Source organism: Bos javanicus, chromosome 22 (assembly GCF_032452875.1).
Source record: "Bos javanicus breed banteng chromosome 22, ARS-OSU_banteng_1.0, whole genome shotgun sequence".
NCBI classification, from domain to species: Eukaryota; Metazoa; Chordata; class Mammalia; order Artiodactyla; family Bovidae; genus Bos; species Bos javanicus.
In genome coordinates this window covers 46,741,596-46,762,955 of record NC_083889.1, presented here as the reverse complement: position 1 = coordinate 46,762,955, position 21,360 = coordinate 46,741,596, and the positions used below count along the sequence as shown (strand labels likewise).

Below are 21,360 nucleotides of genomic sequence, written 5' to 3'. Positions count from 1 at the left end.
GCTCAGACACCAGGGACAGTCAAATAGTGGACTTTCAGAAGAGACTTGATTCATTCTCTTAACATTACCGATTAGAAAACTGAGACCTGTTTGGAAGTCTATATCTCAAGTCTTAACTGGTCTTCAGTTTGGTTTCCTTAGCAGATTGGGGTGGCAGAAACGTGGATTCACAACCTAGCTCTGGCCCTTAACTGGGTGGGGTCTTATGCAGAGATCTGATCTCTTTGAGTTTTGATTTCATTATCTGTACCTTGGGAATAACACTTGCCTCTTAGTGAGATTTAGACTCAGTGTATATAAATCACCCACCCCTCAATACTACTGAGTGTTGTTAAAATGACTGATCTAATATTTGTTGACACTGGCCAGACACCTTGGTGGGACCATGGTCCCTGTCTTTGAGGAGGTGGCCACAGTCTGGCAGTGATCTCTCTAGCAGGTTCCTAGAGATTCTGGTCTTTTATTAGAAGTCCTTTTATTTCACACATTGAGTTCAGACCTTGAAGTCAGAACCTTGAGAACAAGGACCTGTGACCTGTTTTGCCTGCAGCTTTATTCTGCCCCAATTATTGCTCTCAGTAGGTCTTACCAGTCTTTATGAAGATGCTCACTGTGGTGACCAGATAATATCCTCATAATCTGAACTGAGAGATAGAAGAATTGCTGTTTCACAGATAAGGGTAGAGGTGCCACAGTATTGCCTATATTTTCATGAGTGGAGTTTGGGTTTTCATGTATGGGTTTCAGATGTACCAGGAGTGTGTTGATTTAGATACATGTGCTCGTGATTCTATTCTCTCCCCTGGGAGATCATATTCATTTTCATGAAAGACCTGGAGATCTTTCTGGAGGCGAGGTGCTTCTGCAGGCTTATAAGTCTGGGAATCCTCCAAGTTGTTGCTCCCATGGAGTCAGAGCTTCCTTTGTGTAGTACTGAAGAATCAGGAATGAATCAGACATTTCTTAAGCTAGCAACACTGCTGGCATCCAGTCTGGGGAGACATGATTCTGTCTTGTTTGGGACTTTTGTTCCACTACAGATGATTCTGATTTCGATATTGAGCATATGGTGATGTCCATGTGTAGAGTCTTCTCTTGTGTTGTTGGAAGAGGGTGTTTGCTATGATCAGTGCGTTCTCTTGGCAAAACTCTGTTAGTCTTTACCCTGCTTCATTTTGTACTCCAAGGTCAAATTTGCCTGTTACTTCAGGTATCTCTTGACTTCCTACTTTTGTGTTCCAGTCCCCTATAATGAAAAGGACATCTTTTTTGGGTGTTAGTTCTAATAGGTCTTGTAGGTCTTCATAGAACCGTTCAATTTCAGCTTCTTCAGCATTACTGGTTGGGGCATAGAATTGGATTACTGTGATATTAAATGGTTTGCCTTGGAAACAAACAGAGATCATTCTGTTGTTTTTGAGATTGCATCCAAGTACTGCATTTCAGACTCTTTTGTTGACTATGATGGCTACTCCATTTCTTCTAAGGGATTCCTGCCCACAGTAGTAGATATAATGGCCAGCTGAGTTAAATTCACCCATTCCAGTCCTTCTTAGTTCGTGGATTTCTAGAATGTCGATGTTCACTCCTGCCATCTCCTGTTTGACTGCTTCCAATTTGCCTTGATTTATGGACCTAACATTCCAGATTCCTATGCAATATTGGTCTTTATAGCATCGGACCTTGCTTCTATCACCAGTTTAGGAATCAGCGAACCAAAATAGACTGGAATGGGTGAATTTAACTCAGATGACAATTATATCTACTACTGTGGGCAAGAATCCCTTAGGAGAAATGAAGTAGCTCTCATAGTCAACAAAAGAGTCTGAAATGCAGTACTTGGATGCAATCTCAAAAATGACAGAATGATCTCTGTTCATTTCCAAGGCAAACCATTCAATATCATGGTAATCTAAGTCTATGCCCTGACCAGTAATGCTGAAGAAGCTGAAGTTGAACAGTTCTATGAAGACCTACAAGACCTTCTAGAACTAACACCCCCAAAAGATGTCCTTTTCATTATAGGGGCCTGGAATGCAAAAGTAGGAAGCCAAGAAATACTTGGAGTAACAGGCAAATTTGGCCATGGAGGACAGAATGAAGCAGGGTAAAGGGTAATACAGTTTTGCCAAGAGAACGCACTGATCATAGCAAACACTCTCTTGAAACAACACAAGAGGAAACTCTATACATGGACATCAGCAGATGATCAATAGTGAAGTCAGATTGATTATATTCTTTGCAGCCAAAGATGAAGAAGCTCTATACAGTTAGCAAAAACAAGACTGGGAGCTGACTGTGGCTCAGATTATGAACTCCTTATTGCCAAATTCAGACTTAAATTGGAGAAAGTAGGGAAAACCACTAGACCATTCAGGTATGACCTAAATCAAATCCCTTACGATTATCCAGTGGAAGTGAAAAATAGATCCAAGGAATTAGATCTGATAGACAGAGTGCCTGAATAACTATGGTTGGAGGTTTGTGACATTGTACAAGAGGCAGTGATCAAGACCATCCTCATGAAAAAGGTGTAAAAAGGCAATATGGTTGTCTGATGAGGCCTTACAAACAGCTGAGAAAAGAAGATAAGTGAAAGGCAAAGGAGAAAAGGAAAGGTATATCCATTTGACTGCAGAGTTCCAAAGAATAGCAAGGAGAGATAAGAAAGCCTTCCTCGGTGATTAGTGCAAAGAAATAGAGGAGAACAATAGAATGGGAAAGACTAGAGATCTCTTCAAAATTAGAAATTAGAGATACCAAGGAAACATTTCATGCAAAGATGAGCACAATAAAGGAAAGAAATGGTATGGACCTAACAGAAGCAGAAGATATTAAGAAGAGGTAGCAGGAACGCACAGAAGAACTATACGAAAAAGATCTTCACGACCCAGATAATCATGAGGGTATGATCACTCACCTAGAGCCAGACATCCTGGAATGTGAAGTCAAATGGGCTTTGGGAAGGATCACTGCAAACAAAGCTAGTGGAGGCGATGGAATTCCAGTTGAGCTATTTCAAATCCTAAAAGATGATGTTGTGTAAGTGCTGCACTAAATATACCAGCAAATTTGGAAAACTCAGCAGGGGCCACAGGACTGGAAAAGGTCAGTTTTCATTCCAATCCCAAAGAAAGGCAATGCCAAAGAATGCTCAAACTCCTGCACAATTGCACTCATCTCACAAGCTAGCAAGGTGATGCTCAAGATTTTCCAAGCCAGTCTTCAACAGTACATGAACCTTGAACTTCAGATGTTCATGCTGGATTTAGAAAATGCAGAGAAACCAGAGATCAAATTGCCAACATCTGCTGGATCATCGAAAAAGCAATAGAGTTCCAGAAAAACATCTATTTCTGCTTTATTGACTATACCAAAGCCTTTGACTGTGTGGATCACAACAAACTGTGGAAAATTCTGAAAGAGATGGGAATACCAGACCACCTGACCTGCCTCTTGAGAAACCGGTATGCAGGTCAAGAAGCAACAGTTAGAACTGGACATGGAACAACAGACTGGTTCCAAATTGGAAAAGGAGTACGTCAAGGCTGTATATTGTCACCTGGCTTATTTAACTTATATGCAGAGTACATCATGAGAAATGCTGGAGTGGATGAAGCACAAGCTGGAATGAAGATTGCTGTGAAAAATATCAATAACCTCAGATATGCAGGTGATACCACCCTTATGGCAGAAAGTGATGAGGAACTAAAGAGCCTCTTGATGAGAGTGAAAAAGCTGGCTTAAAACTCAACATTCAAAAAATGAAGATCATGGCATCTGGTCCCATCACTTCATGGCAAATAGATGGGGAAACAGTGGAAACAGTGACTTTATTTTCTTGGGCTCCAGAATCACTGCAGATGGTGACTGCAGATATAAAATTAAAAGACACTTACTCCTGGGAAGAAAATCTATGACCAAACTAGACAACGTATTAAAAAGCAGAGACAGTGCTTGCTTTGGCAGCACATATACTAAAATTGGAACGATATAGAGAAGATTAGCATGGCCCCTGTGCAAGGATGACATGCAAATTCCTGAAGCGTTCCATATTTTTGGAAGCAACCTAGATGTCCATCAGCAGATGAATGGATAAGAAAGCTGTGGTACATATACACAATGGAGTATTACTCAGCCATTAAAAAGAATACATTTGAATCAGTTCTAATGAGGTGGATGAAACTGGAGCCTATTATACAGAGTAAAGTAAGCCAGAAAGAAAAATACCAATACAGTATACTAACACATATATATGGAATTTAGAAAGATGGTAATGATAACCCTGTAAGTGAGACAGCAAAAGAGACACAGATGTATAGAACAGTCTTTTGGACTCTGTGGGAGAGGAAGAGGGTGGGATGATTTGGGAGAATGGCATTGAAACATGTATAATATCATATATGAAACGAATCGCCAGTCCAGGTTCAATGCAGGATACTGGATGCTTGGGGCTGGTGCACTGGGACGACCCAGAGGGATGGTACGGGGAGGGTGGAGGGACGGGGGTTCAGGATGGGGAACACGTATATACCTGTGGCTGATTCATGTTGATGTATGGCAAAACCAATACAATATTGTAAAGTAATTAACCTCCAATTAAAATAAATAAATTTATATTAAAAAAATAAAAAAAAATAACAACAACTAAAAAATAAAAAGCAGAGACATTACTTTGCTGACAGAGGTCCATCTAGTCAAAGGAATGGTTTTTCCAGTAGTCATGTATGGATGTGAGATTTGGATTATAAAGAAAGCTGAGGGCCAAAGAATTGATGCTTTTGAACTGTGGTGTTGGAGAATACTCTTGAGAGTCCCTTTGCACTGCATGGAGATTCAGCCAGTCCATCGTAAAGGAAATCAGTCCTGAATATTCATTGGAAGGACTGATGCTGAAGCTGAAACTCCAATACTTTGTCCACCTGGTGCGAAGAACTGACTCACTGGAAAAGACCCTGATGCTGGGAAGGATTGAAGGCAGGAGAAGGGGACTACAGAAGATGAGATGGTTGGATGACATCACTGACTCGATATACATGAGTTTGAGTAAGCTCTGGGAGTTGGTGATGGACAGGGAAGCCTGGCATCCATGGGGCTGACCCCATGCAGTCCATGACGTGGAAGAATCGGACATTACTGAGTGACTGAACTGGATGGAACAGATGATTCTAGTTTATCTGATGTTTGTAAGGCCTGAAGGGCTAGTGGTTTCTATTCAGGATTTGAAAGTTTGTGTAAGTTAAGGAAGTTTGAATCCTTCCCTAAGTTTGCTGGATTCATTTCTGCCTTTTTCCTTTTTATGCTCTGTTTTGCTCACATGGCATTTACCCAGTTATAAAAACTCCTATTTTCCCCCTGAGTATCAATTGCCTTGGCAGGCTTTTCATATAATGCACCAAATTTACTGTTCTTGGATCCATTTTGTTATATCTTATTCAGAGCACTCATTTCAAGAGAGAGGGAATTTTAATCTTTTGGATGGCTGCAGATTACAGAGATCTTGCTTCCATTGTCATCTTGATAAGACTGTCATGTATTCTTTGCCACTTCAACTTAAGATGCTTCTAAATAACCTGGATAGAAGAAGCATCAATCTTGACAAAGTATTATGCAAGTTGGAAATTTTGCCAAAGGTGGGTTTAATTTTAACAAAATAGTTAAAAATAAGTAAGTAAAATCAGACCCAGTCACAGTGTTGACTATAAAAATTTTTATCTGTTTTGCCTTGTAGTTTAAAGTATTTTCAATTTATTACTGTTTGTATTTTCTGGTCTTAAAAACAGACATGAATTTAAGAGGTAGCATTATTTAGTGTAGGAACCAGAGAGCAAATTGCCAACATTTGTTAGATCATGGAGAAAGCAAGGGAATTCCAGAAAAACATCTATTTCATTGACTACACTAAAGCCTTTGACTGTGTGAATCACAACAAACTATGGAAACTCTTTTTAAAGAGATGGGTGTACCACCTTACCTGTCTACAGAGAAACGTGTATGTGGGTCAAGAAGCAGCAGTTAGAACTGAACATAGAATAATGGACTGGTTCAAAATTGGGAAAGGAGTACGACATGGCTGTATATTATCACCTTGCTTAATTAACTTATATGCAATGTCCATCATGTGAAATGCCTGGCTGAATGAATCACAATTTGGAATCAAGATTGCCAGGAGAAATATCAACAACCTACAATATGCAGATGATACCACTCTAATGGCAGAAAGCGAAGAGGAACTGAAGAGCTTCTTGATGAGGATGAAAGAGGAAAATGAAAATGCTGTGTTTAAACTCAACATTAAAAAAAAAAAAGTCAATGATCATGACATCCAGTTCCCATCATTTCATGGCAAATAGAAGGAGAAAAAGTGAAATCAGTGACAGATTTTATTTTTTTGGGCTGAAAAATCACTGCTGATGGTGTCTGCAGCCACGAAATTAAAAGATGCCTGCTCCTTGGAAGGAAAGCTATGACAAACCTAGGCAGTGTATTAGAAAGCAGAGACTTCACTTTGCCAACAAAGGCTTATATAGTCAGCGCTTTGGTTTTTCCACTAGTCATGTAGGGATGTGAGAGTTGGACCATAAATAAGGCTGAGTGCCAAAGAAGTGATGCTTTCGAATTGTGGTGCTTCAGAGGTCTCTTGAACTGTGGGGAGTCCAACTCCCTTGGACTGTGGGGAGATCAAATCAGTCAATCCTAAAGGAAATCATCCCTGAATCTTCATTGGAAGGACTGATGTTGAAGCTGAAGCTCCAGTACTTTGGCCACCTGATGCAAAGAGCATCATTGGAAAAGAGCCTGATGCTGGTAAAGATTGAAGGCAAAAGGAGAAGGGGGGAGCAGAGGATGAGATGGTTAGGAGCATCACTGACTCAACAGACATGAATTTGAGCAAACTCTGAGAGAGATTCGAGGACAGAGGAATCTGGTGTGCTGCAGTCCATGGGGTCACAGTCAGACACAACTTGGCAACTTAACAACAACCACAGTAGTTTTATTGTAGGGAAAATTTCCAGATTTCATTTTTTTCCTCCATTCTTCTCAGTGGGGTATTTTCTAGCCTGTTTGGACACCACAAAAAATGAAGATCCAAGAGTTTATGAAATTCTTTTTTTCTGACTGCTATGACCTGAATTGTGCATTCCCTGGAAATTTGTATGTCAGAACCCTAGCCCCCAGTATGATAGATCTTTGGGAGGTAATTAGGTTTAGATGGGGTCATGGGGGTGGAGTCTTCATGATGGGATTTGTGCCCTTATAAAAGGGGCCAAGAGAGCTGGTCTCTCTGTCTGCTGTGTGAGGATATAGCAAGAAGGTGCTGCCTGCAAACTAGGAAGAGAACCCTTACCCCTCACTGACTGTGCTGGCTCTTGGATCTTGGACTCCCCAGTCTCCGGAACTGTAAGAAATAAAGATGTGTTGCTTAAGCTGCCTGAGTTATGGTGGATTTTGTTACAGCAGCCCAAACTGACTGAGACTTAACCATACTCACATTCAAGAAAATGTTTCTCAAATCTCATAAGAATTATCTAAGCCAGTACATGTTTAAATTAGTATATTGTGAGGGTCATTAATATCTGAAAAGGCATAATGATTTTTCTAGATAATTCTGGAGTATGTCCTGTCATCTGTGAATGAACTCATCTTAGCAAGTAGTCTCTGAGCCACAGTTAGACACAGGAGATTCTAAAGGCAAACTCTGCTGGACTCTGTGGGAGACAGGTTGCAAACGCTGAGCTTCATTAAACATGTTATACTTACTGCTCAAGAAATTCAGTACATTTGTATGAGAGATTATTCAGGCCACATGTCACCTCCACAGTCGTATAAAATTCTTGCCAAAGAATCTAGATTTGACATTTTAATTTCTACAGTATTTTATATAGATAGATATAGATAAATAAATCTCTCTGCAAAAAAGAAGAATTTTAAATGCTAATTCGTTCAATTGAGCTGTAAACATTTTCTTTGCTGCTTAATAGAACAAAATACATAAAGATTAATTAAATGATCCAAAATTTCCAAGCTTCTTTTTAATTGTGTATGTTGAATTTGTTGCCAAAAGATATCCAGCTCTGGTAAACACAATAGATGGTGATAGGGACACATGGTGACTTGGATAGATTCCATCCCTGGCTTCTGCCTGAGTATGTTGGCCATAGGCTGTGGCTTAGAAAAAATATCTGTTCTGCCAACATGTCACCCAGGACTAAGTGGTCAGTGGTTTTTGCCTGATATCTTTGGGGTGCCACCACGTTGAGATGACAAAGGGGAATGCTTAGTGGTTGGGGTTTTGGCTTTTTTGGGAATGGGTGACACAAATGTCATAGCTGTTTAATATCTGGGTTTCTGTTGAAATCTGATGTTGTACCTTGGTTCAGTAGATGAAGTTCTTAAGCAGGAATTAGAAAGCCCATTTTCTGGTCCTTACTCTGAGAGCTAACCACATGGAACTATCCATCATCTGTAAGGTAGGGGCAATATTACTTTTTTCTTAAAGTATTACTTTAAAGGATAAATGTACAGAGCCCTTGGAAGTGATGATTGTCAAGGTTTCTTGAAAAATCAAAAGCAGTGTGCTAGTTAATATGTTAATTGATTTACTGTGTTAGTTGATTCTTCAAATACTCTGTGTGCATCTCTGGAGATGTAGACCCTGTCCTGTCTGGACCAGCCTTGTGAGCAGGAGGCCCACACGTTCATGTAACTAACATGTAGTTGAGTTGTAAGAGTGCTTTTAGAAACCACTAGAATGCCATCTTGGAGCCGAAAGGGAATTTTGTCCGTTTTGGTCACTGTGTATATTTCTAGTGTATAAAGAAGTACCGGCATGCGCTCATGGTTCCATAAAATTGGTTGAATGATTAACTGAATGAATGGATAGTTTGCACAGGCATTGTAGTTATTAGTATGTGGTTTTGTCAAGGTCAGGGTTATAGGTTTCATGATTGTAGAGGCTTATTTGCTGTATTGCATTCCACAGACTCAGGCAGCTGCCTAAAGTGAAGCCGCTGCATGAAGAATGGCAGGGGTGGTCCTAGGGCAGGTGGGAGGGGCTTCACAAGAACTCAGGTGGTAGTGCCAAGGCTGGGCACCGGATGTGACCCCTTGCCTCTTACTTTCGGGTCCATGACTTTGTTATCCAAGCACAGGCATATTCTCTGGAATGATCCCCTCTGTGCTGGGGTAGCGTGGCCTCCGCTGCGTAGACTCACATACGAGTGTGTGTCCGTCTGACATGAAGACCTTAGCTACAGAGTCAGACAGTTCCGTGGGTGCAATCCTGGGTCATCCGTTGGGTTCTCAGCTGCAGGGAGGGGAGTGCGAGCACCCGGTTCGTAGGGTTACTGGGAGCAAGTAAACGAGTCAGTGTCCGCAAGCTTTTAGCGTGCTGGGTGCTTGGATGTGTGAGTGAGTGTTGTTTGTTGCTGCTTTCATACCAGTGGTACTGACTGGGATTACTGGGAGCTGGGTCCTGGCCTATTACTCTTATGCATATAATCTTTCTAAATGTTCATAACGATACTGACGTGGGTTTTGAAGTCCAAAGGGAAATGTGTCACAGGCAATGATTTGTGTTTCTTTGTTTTGACCCCAAGAGCTTCCTTTTAAGAAACATGGCTGATTCATGTCAATGATGGCAAAAACCATTACAATATTGTAAAGTAATTAGCCTCCAATTAAAAGAAATTAATTAGTTAAAAAAAAGAGAAATCTCATCTTCAGACAGTCTCTGACCACCACTCCCAAATTGTATATATTCCCCTTCCCCACCATGCTTTCGAGACCTGTTTCTTTTACACCCATTGTTTGAATTTTTCCCTGCGTGGCTCTTCCTAATACTGAATAGCTCATTCCTCGAAATGCAGATGTAGAACACATGGACACTTTGATTGATGATAGCGCAAGAAGCAGACTTCAAATTATGGAATTAGGGTACAAAACCGTGTCACAATCTATGCCCCTTTTGTTTGCAGGATCTCATGCCAGTCAGTTGCTTTGGGGTTTGATGGATCCTCTGTGGATGCTGGCTCTCTGTAATGCTGTATGGATGAGATAAACCGAATCTATCTGTGCTCCCAAGGAGTTGTCTACTAGGGGAGACAGACACACAGACAAATAGTTATATTCACATAGTTAATGACCCGATAGTGCTAGAAAGATGTATACAGCGGCTGAGGGTGAGTGGTGGGGGCATGCTCAGGAAGATCCCTCTGATGAGGAGGCACTCATACAAAAACTAGCTGTCCCCTTCACTCCACTTTTCTTCTCAGCACGTAACCACCATCTGATATTTTTCTGTCCCCCTTGCACTCCCCTGGAATATCCATTCTGTGAGAACAGAGCCTTAGTCTTATAGCACTTACTCTCGTATCCCAGGTCTAGGGCCTGGACTACACTGGTACAGTGTGGAATGAGTGAATGATAGATGGAGCCACAGAGCAGTCATCCATAGGCTGTGGACAGTACATAAGAAGTTGCTGGTTAGACAAGTGTGAGTCTCACACAGAGATGGGGAGAGAGATTGTCAGGCCACAGGAGCAGCTTATGCGAAGGCACAGTGTCTCAGGATACCACAGATGAATGTACCTGAGTGTGTATTTTTAAAGAGACTACCCTGCCTCCTTGACTTGTGTGGCCTTCTGTACCTTTGGAAACACATCCAGTGACACAGCACTGAAAAAGCAGGACAGTGGCTCTTTGTGCTCCATTTTCAGAAAGAGCGAGGGAACATTCATTCTGGGGACAAGACTCTTACAACATTGGGGGAATGAGCAACCTGGACACAGTGAGCTACTCGACAGCATAACCCAAGGAAGGTTTGTCTGCCGGCAAGAGGTCTGGATCCTTTCTCAACTCAAAGGGAAGTTGAGAATCGTTAGGCGTGGAGGACTTAAATTCTCTATTTGCTCATCATACAGTTTGTTTTCAGTTGTCTTGTATGGTCACGTTAGACAGGAGTGGATTCTGTTTAAAAGACTAAGGATGGGTTGACTGTTGGTAAAAATAGAACCAAGCAGCTTTTTATGAACATTAAAGAAAGAAAAAACCTACTCTCCTGAATCTTGGTTTCTAATTTCCCGGTGGAAAGAACCAAGGCTTCTTGGAGAAATGGTAGATTTTAGGACTGGGGCAGGGAGTTTATAAGATGAGCCTAGAACATTTGTAGTGTCAGAAAGTAGTAAGTGATTTCTCAAAGAAAAAAAAAAGCAATAAAAATAGAATGGTGAGTATATGCCAAAGAGACACAGGAATCAACTGGCTGTTGGCTCCCAGTGGCCAAACTGGAATAATTTGAATAACAAAATAAAGTGGTATTGTATTACAACCCCAAGTATAAAGTAAAAAAAAAATCTCCCAAGCAGAAGAATTCCAAATCATGTGTATAGCTACTGTGGCCTGAAGGAGGTGGAGCACAACTCCCACTCTTGAGCTGTGCGCTGTGTGACTTCCTTCCAAAGAATACAATATGGAAAGGGAGAAGGAAAAAGAGTAACTTTACAGTGGGAACCTTGACAATTACCACCTCAGTCATATGATCAGGGTTAACATCAACAGTGATTAAGTCATGTAATGTGATGAGAGTGGCACTTCTTCCCCCAAACCCATAAACCCCACTTTAATCATGAGAAAGTATCTGTCGTCAACACCTCTATTTCCCCTTGGGAGAATTAACTGTGTTAAATAATTTGTGTTAAACATTACCATATCTCTTTCAAGCTGCTCATGGCCCTAGGAGGAATAACACATCTGGTGTGAAAGGGCTTACAAGATTTGCTTTGCAGGGGAGACAGATGCACCAGAGCCTTAGAACTTTCAGGGCAGGGGCTTGGAGGGGGAAATGAGTGAGGCTGAAGCCCCTTTGCTTGTTTCCCAAATCCACCTACATCTGCCAGCAATGGCCCTGCTGCTGTTTATCGAGGAAGTTAGTATTTTATATCCCTAGCTAATCTAAGTATCCATGGAGTTTTGATTTATCTAAGTTGTACAAATGAAATGTAGGTCAACAGCATTTTTACACATTTTCATGGTACAGATTAATCTTTACCCAAGCAACTTGATCTCTGGAACTTGACTTTTATGAAGAGGAACGCTAGCTGACCTACCAAGACTTCATTTAATGGATTCAACTTTGTAATTCCCTTTTTTCCTGCCTCTCAGGAATTATTATGTCAACATCTTCTATGCCCATTGAACACGCCGGTATTTCTGCCGTTGACATGTGCCACAGCATAGCATGAGGGCTTTGGCTCAGTCCCCTCCGCTGCATTTCCCAGTGTTTTTCCCTTTCCAGTGCTGAATTTCCCCAAAGCTACATGAGTTTAGCTAGTTTAATAGATGTTAAGTGGGGAAAAAAATGGCTTCATGCATAGATGGATTTAGGAAATAAGCCTTCGGTATTTGTGAGCTCCATAGCTTCGGATTCAACCAACCATGGATTGAAAAATATTTGAAAAAAATTCCGGAAAGTTTCAAAAAGCAGAACTTGAATTTGCTGCACACTGGCAACTATTTACATAATAGTTACATTGCATTAGATATTATATATTATAAGTAACCTAGAGGTGATTTGTAGTGTATGGGAGACTATGCTGTAGGTTGTATGCAAATATTAACGCTGTTTTGTGTGAGGGACTTGAGCACAAGTCCCTTGGATTGTGGATTTTGGGAATCTGCACATGTCCTGAAGCCTGTGGGTTCTGAAACTGGGGGTGCTGAGGGACAGCTGTACAGAGTTAATCCAAGTTAAGCAAGTTTCTTTACTGCAGGACTTTTCCGTGATGTGCGCTGAGAGTCTCTAAGACTGTGTATGGTCTCACCTCCAAGCCCCTGTGAAACCCGCCTCCTTGTAGTGTCTCTGGGGCCTGATGCTGAGGGAACAGTGCTTGGAGGTGCATATTTGAAAGACACTGTTTTATGCTATTTTTTTTTTTCAATTTCTTTGCCTTCGTCAGTCTTCGTTTATGTCCATAGGTCATCTGTAGCATGATTTATACACTATTAAATTTTTCCTCCATATATATGTATGTAATTTTAAAAATAGGATAGTTGAACCTCTATAGAACTTAAGGTTTTATTTAAGTCACATAAGCTCCTATACTGGCATTAGTGAATTGTCACTCACCTATGCATATTAAGGAGGCATAATCAAATTGCTGCTGAACCCAGAGGAAGAGCAGATCACCTCAAATGATCATGAAAAAATCCAATTTGAGTCTTTTAATTGTTTTCTTGTGGCAGTCCCACTTGCTTAGATATTTTCTTTCCATCTTCATCAAGCATCTTCCGTTAAGGACAAAAGAGTAAATTTCAAGTCATGCAGTTTTTATGATGTCAATTTTTATATGTGACAGTTCCTGGTAGGGAAGTAGATACAATTGAGCAAATATATCTTGCTTTTCGTAAGAAGGAAAAACACTAGTGATCATTTCTGATTTAAGTCTAAATAATGTAAAAAGGGTTTTACAAGAGCTGTTGAGACGAAGACCCAAAAACACTTGGCAGTTGCCTTTCTGCTGTGGTCTGAGCTGCCCTGTAGGGTCAGCTGGGACATGGCACAAATCAACTCTTTCTTCCTGTGGTTCAAGGATACTAATTTTCTTAGGCCTTCTAAATGCTTACCAGAATGTAAATCACAGCACTAATAAACCCATTTGAAGTCTTTAGATTGTTATGAGTATTTTATTTATTAGCAACATATAAACCAACATATGTGTTTATTGTTGTTAAGTGTAAACATATTGAGGATGTGAGGCTTATACATCCATTATCAGTCATTCTTTCGAATGTTTGTTAAAATGTTATTATTTGTTATGCAAAAAGGAGTGGGCATCTGGCCCTGTGGCTAAAGTAAAGGACTCAAGGAAGTATTGGACAATAATTATTAAGTCAGTGAAGTAAATAAAGTGTAAAATCACCATACACTTTGGCTCTGGGGGAAGGACTTGATTGGAGTGGGATCAAGACCTTTGAAAGGCTCTTGAAGAACAGGAAAATGTAGGGATTTTTTTTGAGTGGGAATTTATGTAGGGAATTTTTGAGATGCTTTGGTTTCAACCCTGTAAGCCAGAAGGCAGTTATTGTACTAGTTAAATGTGGAAATAAATCAGTAGGTATTTATAGGGTAAGCACTATGCCAAGGGAAGGATGCAGAGCAGTAAACCCAACCCTTTTAGTCTTTAGTGATTTTGCAATTCCTTTAGAGAGATAAGACATAAACTCAGTGGCAGAGTTCATTGCCAGTGCTAGGATCAAAGAATGCTGAGGCACCCAGAGATTTTTTTCCGTAACTGCGTTTGAAAAGCATTACTGTGTCTGTTGTGATCTCAGTTGCCAAATGAGTAGTCCAGACTAAAGAGTTGGGTCAGAAGAAAGATCATCATGTATGGAAGAGGTTTGGGAGGACAAATGTGATTCTACTAGCTGCCATGGTTTAGAATTATAATGTTACTTCCTGAAAAAGCAGAAAATTTGAGTCCTGCTCAAAATATTGGCATAGGGGGTGATAAAGTATAGTGGGTAAATGTCAGGGCTTCAGGTCTAACTTAGGTGGCATTTGGGGCAGTTTATTTGAGTCTTTGGGCTTCCCTGATAGCTCAGTTGGTAAAGAATCTCCCTGCAGTGTGGGAGACCTGGGTTCTATGCCGGGTTGGGAAGATTCCCTGGAGAAGGGATAGGCTACCCACTCCAGTATTCTTGGGCTTCCCTTGTGGCTCAGCTGGTAAAGAATCCACCTGCAATGTGGGAGACCTGGGTTCCATCCCTGGGTTGGGAAAATCCCCTGGAGAAGGGAAAGGCTACCCACTCCAGTATTCTGGCCAGGAGAATTCCCTGGACTATATAGTCCATGGGGTCACAGTCTTTGATCCTCACTTTATTCATCATTAAAATAGGTATAGTGAAAATATAATACAACTATAATAACTACCAACAGAGTTTCTCTAAGAATAAAGTCAGAAAATACTTCAAAAATAAAACCCCTTTATACCATGTCAGGTACTTGGTAAAGTCTCACGAAACATCACCTGCTATGAGAATTGCTGTAACAACACCTGTGGAATCTTATTTGGCGCCAGAAATAGAAAATAGAAATACAAAATAGGAAATAGAAACATATTGTTAAATGACTTAATTTCTAATTTTTAATATGAGATATTCTGTTGGCATTTGTGCTAACTGTCCACAACTACCTTGAGCGTTCCAAGATGCTAGAGGAACTCTCCAAGTAAGAGTGAATTTGGAATTTTCAACACATCAAAATGTGCGAGAGGAATTAACTAGAGATGGTTTTATTAAGTGGCTCTAGACAGGGGCCACCAAGGGTACTGGCAGATCCTGTTGGTCGGTTGTTGCAGGTCAGAAGCCCAGCAGCTTGTGTTGAAAGATCAGTGATGATAAGCAAGTCCGTTTTGTTCCAACCTACCCAAGAGAACAGTCATTACTAGATATAATCATGCTTGTCAAAAGCGGTTACTGAAAACCCTCTGCTGCTTCAGCATAATCAGAACGACAGAAGTTGCAGGATGGTTTTCCTTGTGAGAGGCGTCCAAGCAGAATGCTAATTAGGTGAAGTAAAAGGAAAATGGATCAGCAGCTGAGAGATGCATTTCTCTCTAGTGAGTGAACACAAGAAAGGAAATAGGAGGAGGAAGAATGTGACTTACCTGTGTTATGGTTCATGATGTGATTCTCTACGTTGATTTCAGGCTTTTAATTCTCATCTGCTGATTTTTTAAAGAGGTGCTGGGAAAAACCACAGTAGAGAGAAAGCTGGGTTTTTCTCTCTGAAACATTGGAGGTCCTTTCATTGGAAATAACTTTGTGCAGAGAAAAAAATGACCTTAAAACCCAGTGCCAGTTGTTATCATCCAACCCCCTGGAAAGAAAGCTATCAAAAAATAAAGTTTGGAGTTTATATATATTTTTTTGCCCACTTCTGCTGTCTTTTGGGTGACCTCAGATGGAACTTGAATCCAGTGACAAATGGACCCAACGACTAAGATCTAGCCCCCTTGGAGTAACTCTGGTATTTTTGCTTTTATTTCCTTCCAAACATTCAGTCTGAAAGAGAAATCTAAACATTTAATCAGAAAATCTCACATGGTTGTTGTCTAGGGGAACATGACAGAGGGCTTCCTGCCTGTCTAAAGCACTAATATAAACTCTTCACAAGCAGAACTTCATATAATTCTCATAGCATACTGAGAGGTCGGTCTCATTACTCTCGTGAGTACCTACGTAAGAAGTGAGAAAAAGTAGCACGGTGCGGCTGTACATGTGGTCCGAGGTCACGCAATTCCTAAGTGATGGAGCTAGGTTTCAGCCCCCGGCCACCAGGCTCCAGAGTTTAAAGTCTAAGAAAGAAAGCATATTAATCACAAAGAGGCTTTGCAGGCAGCTTTTAGAAGAAGAAATAGCCTGCAGGATAAGGTCTGAGCCGACTTGTCATTATGGAGACACAGTTGGGCATGCCCAGCTCTTAATTGCTTATGAGATTACAAGCAATTAGGCTGATATAGGCTGGATTAAGCTGGTAGAAGACCTGTGTGCTGCTCTGGTGGCTATTTTGGAGGTGGGAGGTGGATGGAGTGGATGGCAGGTGGCAATATCTTGGAAGGTTCTATGTGGATCAGTAATTAAGAGGTTGGCCTGTGGGGACCACACAGCCAGCTTCTAATGCTGAGTGTTGGTGGTGGTAGTTGGTCAATAATTCTAACACTTGCTTCCAGTGTGACTTTGGGGAAGTTATATCAACTTCTTAAGTCTCAGTTTCTCCATCTAAACTATGATAATAAGAATACTTATGAATGGGCATTCCCTGGCAGACCAGTGGTTAGGACTCCACACTCGCACTGCAGAGGACCCAGGTTCATTCCCTGGTTGGGGAACCAAAGTCACACAAGCTGTTCAGTGAGGCAAGAAAACAACAAAAACAAAAAAACCTATGAACTAAGGCTGCCTTGAGGTTAGTGAGAGAGAAATGAGTAAAAGCTGTATGTCATGATAGGGCATGGAACGAGTAAGTTTGCAGTCGGTGGTGGATGTGATTGCTTTTGTTTGGTTGTTGGTCCTAGGGCAAGGGGGAGGGGTTCTGAAGATAACTGACAGTAATAAAGCACCTTCCACCCACTGTCAAAATATGGAAATGCTCTTTGGAAAACATTTTTCCTGACATCAGAGATACTGGAGGAGATTGGGCTCTAGGTGAACTGCAGTCAAAGTTAGCCCAAACCCCAATTTTAGATCATAAAGTAAGTGTCCTCTGGTTCCACATCTCCAGGATTGTGCCCTCTGCCTCCAGTTCTCTGCTCTATAGCTCAGCAATGCTTTTCCCTTCATCCTGTGACCTTGTGCACACCTGGAAACCCAAGGCTGCTGAGAGGGAGGGTTTATTACCTGGGAAGACAAGGGGCGGGGGTGTGGGGAGACTTGAGACCTAGGGGGCCATGAGATGCTTGGCAAATGCCAGATGATGCCAGAAGAATCTGTTAAGAAATTAAATGGGTTCTTTTAATTATATTCAGTGTTTAGTCTTCTATTGTAAGTTTACCTAGTTCCACTTTATTTTCAGCACTTTTTTTTTTTTTTTTTTTTTGAGGGAAGTCCTTGATATTTTTCACTGCTTTCTTGTTCCTAAAGTCAAGGTGTTGACCCATCTCCACTGTCTGAAAGCTGTGTTTGGGTTAGGACAAAAATAGAAGGCTTGGGAATTATTTCTATTACACAGAGAGCTGTGTGTGTCTTTTATGTCGTGCAAATAACCTCATGCTTCAGGTCAAAGAAGCAGTTGATAGTTTTCCCTTAAAATGATTGGTAAATTAAAATCGAAAGGGGAGAAGCAAAATCAAAGCAAAACATCCCCTCCCATACACATAAAGCACCTCTTGGGGAGGCAGGGCCTCAGAAGTTGTAAATTACCTGAGTCCACACTCTAGGCTTTAAACTAAGCCTACCAGAAAGTTCTCCAGCTTTCCTACTTTTTTTTAGCAATGTGACTATGAACAAGTCACTGATCCATCTGAGCCAGTTTTCCTTAGCTCTCAGTATGGATCATGATGCCTGCCCAGCTTTCCTGACTGGATTAATAAATTCAGTTCGAGTCTAAAACAGGCATGAATCTGGAGGCATATATGTATACACACATATATGGCACTTTATGAGTTCATCTTGATATTTTCAATTTAAATATGAGACCATATAGTTTTTACTCCTTTGTGTATTGTATCTGTGTCTCTGTCTTTCAGAATTTGAGTATCTCAGAACTCATAATAAATCATTTGCTTGGTCTCACATTATGTATAAAACATTTCAGACTAATATTAACACTATGAATATGATTATTAGAAATACTTAAAATACTTCTTTTGCAAATTTTTCCAATTATCCCTATTAAAAATAGTTTTACCATATTTACATTTTGAAGCATATAGCCATTACACACTATACTCTCACTTTAACCTTCATTTAGTCTTAATTTCCCCAAAATCTGTGTATTTAATCTTTACCACCAGTCCTAATCTCTGCTCAATAGCCATTTTGATGCCTGATATTTATTCTCTTATATTTTTCTCAGAAATGCCTCAAGGGAACAATATTCCCTAAGTTCCTACATATTACTTGTGTCCTTTATATTTCAAAATGATTTTGCTGAGTACAAAATCCTTGGCTCATATTTCATTTGAGTAGTTTAATATGTTACTCTATTTTCTTTTGCAAAAATTGTTATTTTCAAAGTCTAGTTATAATACTCTTTTCCCTTACAAGTTTCTTTTTTTTTTTTTCTCATATGCTCGAAAAATTTTTTTTTCTCCTTAAGGTTTAGTAATGAAAGTGGTTGCTGAGGTAGAAGTGGAGCCAGAAAATCTCAGAAATCTCCCCTTTGGCTTAGTAGTAGAGGATCTGCCTTCCAGTGCAGGAGATGTGGGTTCAATCCTTGAGTGGGGAAGATCCCTTAGAGCAGGAAGTGGCAACCCACTCTGGTGTTCTTGCCTGGGAAATCTCAGACCGAGGAGCCTGGCGGGCTGCAGTTCATGGGTTCACAAAGAGTCGAACATGACGTAGTGACTAGACAACAACAATCTTAGAAAGCAACCAATGTGTTTTTAAACACTGCATGAAAACAACAGAAGAGGGAGCCCTGAAGTTAGAAAAACTATTGTGAATTGTACTTTTCCCTGAATGTTTAGGAAAATTAATTTCATATAAATATAAGCCATAGAAAAGAATGGAGATAAAACCCTGTACAGAAAAAAAAAAAGTATGAAAAGAGTAAGGAGCAGAGTAATATCTCTACACACAGCTCACCAAGTAGACATGCTCACCAAACAGAACTGTCTTATTATTGTTAAAATGAACCAAATTCATTAAGAAAGAGATCAAAGATGTGAGAGAACAGCATAAACCAAAATAGAAGAATCTATCAAATGAGGTGACAGAAGTGAGGAAAGCATTGGAAATTAAAAAAAAAAGAAAGATTAAATTAGAAGGAACACACACAGATAATGCCTTAAAACAAATAAAAGGTGAAAATTAGGAACATTTAAAACAGGAAAAATAGAAAAAAGAATTCAATAGAAAGGGACAAACATTGAAAAGAAGCAAAGGAGATCTAACATATAACTAATCAGAGCCCCTGAAAAAGAAAACTAGATCAAAGGACAGAACTAACACTAAAACTATATTTCAAGAAAAATCACCTCAAATGAAAAAGATTTCAAGTTCCACGCTGGGACTTCTTACATGCAAAGAGTGGCCTACAATGACCAACACCCAAGATATACTTTGGTGTCTTATATGATCATTGCTTATATCTGCCATCATGCTCAGAACGGTGCTGGTGCATAGATGGTGCTCAGACAGTTGGCCAAATGCATTCATGTTTGGTGAATACAATAAAGATGCTCTAAAATGCCTAGAAAATGTGATAATCTTATTTTCCTTAATTATTACTTGCTGTATATTATCCTGGCTGAGACTGAGAATATTATCACAAGCTGTTATACACTGAATTGTGTCCCCCCTCCACACCCCAGTTCATAAATTGAACCCCTAACCCTGAATGTGGCTGTATTTGGAGATAGGATCTTTAAAGAGGTAATTCAGATTAAATGAGGGCATCAACCCTAATCTCATAGTACGGATATCCTTCTAAGGAGAGGAAAAGACACCAGGGATCCTCAGGCACAGAGAAAAGGCCATGCGAGGACACAGAAGGAAGTGGCCATAAGTAAGCCAAAGAGAGAGCCTCGCTAGAAATCTACTGTGCTGGCACTTTGACCTTGTACTTCCAGCCTCCAGAACTATTGGAAAATAAATTCCTGTTGTTTAAGCCACCCAGCCTGTGGTATTTTTTTGAGGACAACTCTAGGTGACTAATACAGATTTTAAAGTTTGGGTCACCCCATCAAATAAAGAACCACCACCAGCTAAGGTGTTTGCTGAAGGCGAAAGGAATATAGACGAGGTAGAGGAAGGTAGTTACAAATACCAGGTATGACCCTGAGACTGGTTACAGAAATGAGGACCATAATCGTCCTGAGAATTTCCTGCTTATTCTATTATGAATATATGTGTATAGCAAATATCTTTGTTTTCTACCCTCTGTTATCCCCTTGTCATGTTGCATAATATGTATTAACATTTATGTGATAATATTTTAGTGTCGCTAGCCGTACCTCATGGTACAACTCTTCAATGCAAGTCAATATCCTTGCATTATGGAGTTAACAGATACTGAGTATATCTGCATAACCAACTTAATTTCAAACCATAGATTATTTAGAATGGAATAAGGTGACCATCCCAGGATTTCTTGTGGAAGATTATTGCTGCCCCCTGCCACTGTTTATTTAGAATCTGTAGACTCACATTGTAGTGAGTGAGAGTAAGTATATATTTCAAATGTTCACCTGTTTTGGTCTCCTTTACCCTGATCCCATCTTGTCCATCTCTTCAAGCAATTTTGGAAACAGAGGAGCGGTATTGCCTCCCTGAACCACGTTTGCCTTTCATCTGTTCCAACACTTGGGACCTCTTAAATCCAAATGAGTACCGTTTCTTTGGAACATAGGTATGACACTGATATGGAGCAGAATTAGTATTGAATGTCCTGGCTCCAAGGGACTAGTTAGATAAATATCAAAATGATATTTCATAAAAGAATTTAATTTATAAGGCAGAACAATACTGTGAAGTTTGAGGACCCACAGAGTTAGAGCGAGACCCTGGTGTTTTACTGTTTGAGCTCTCCTGTTAAACTCTGCTTGGTTCCAGTATTTGCTTACTATTAGCAGCTTTTGAAATTTTTTATTCATGCAGTGATCTCTCCAGATATTCTCCTTAATTGAGGTCCTAAGATAC

At 40.3% G+C, this 21,360-nt stretch overlaps 1 protein-coding gene and 1 non-coding gene across 5 annotated transcripts in view; both read left to right on the top strand.

The window, feature by feature from the left end:
• Positions 1–21,360, top strand: part of CACNA2D3 (calcium voltage-gated channel auxiliary subunit alpha2delta 3) — a 903,838-nt gene that overhangs the window by 107,190 nt on the left and 775,288 nt on the right. The window lies entirely within an intron of this gene.
• Positions 3,954–4,060, top strand: LOC133235794 (U6 spliceosomal RNA). The gene has a single exon (XR_009732658.1). It is a non-coding gene; the product is annotated as a U6 spliceosomal RNA (small nuclear RNA).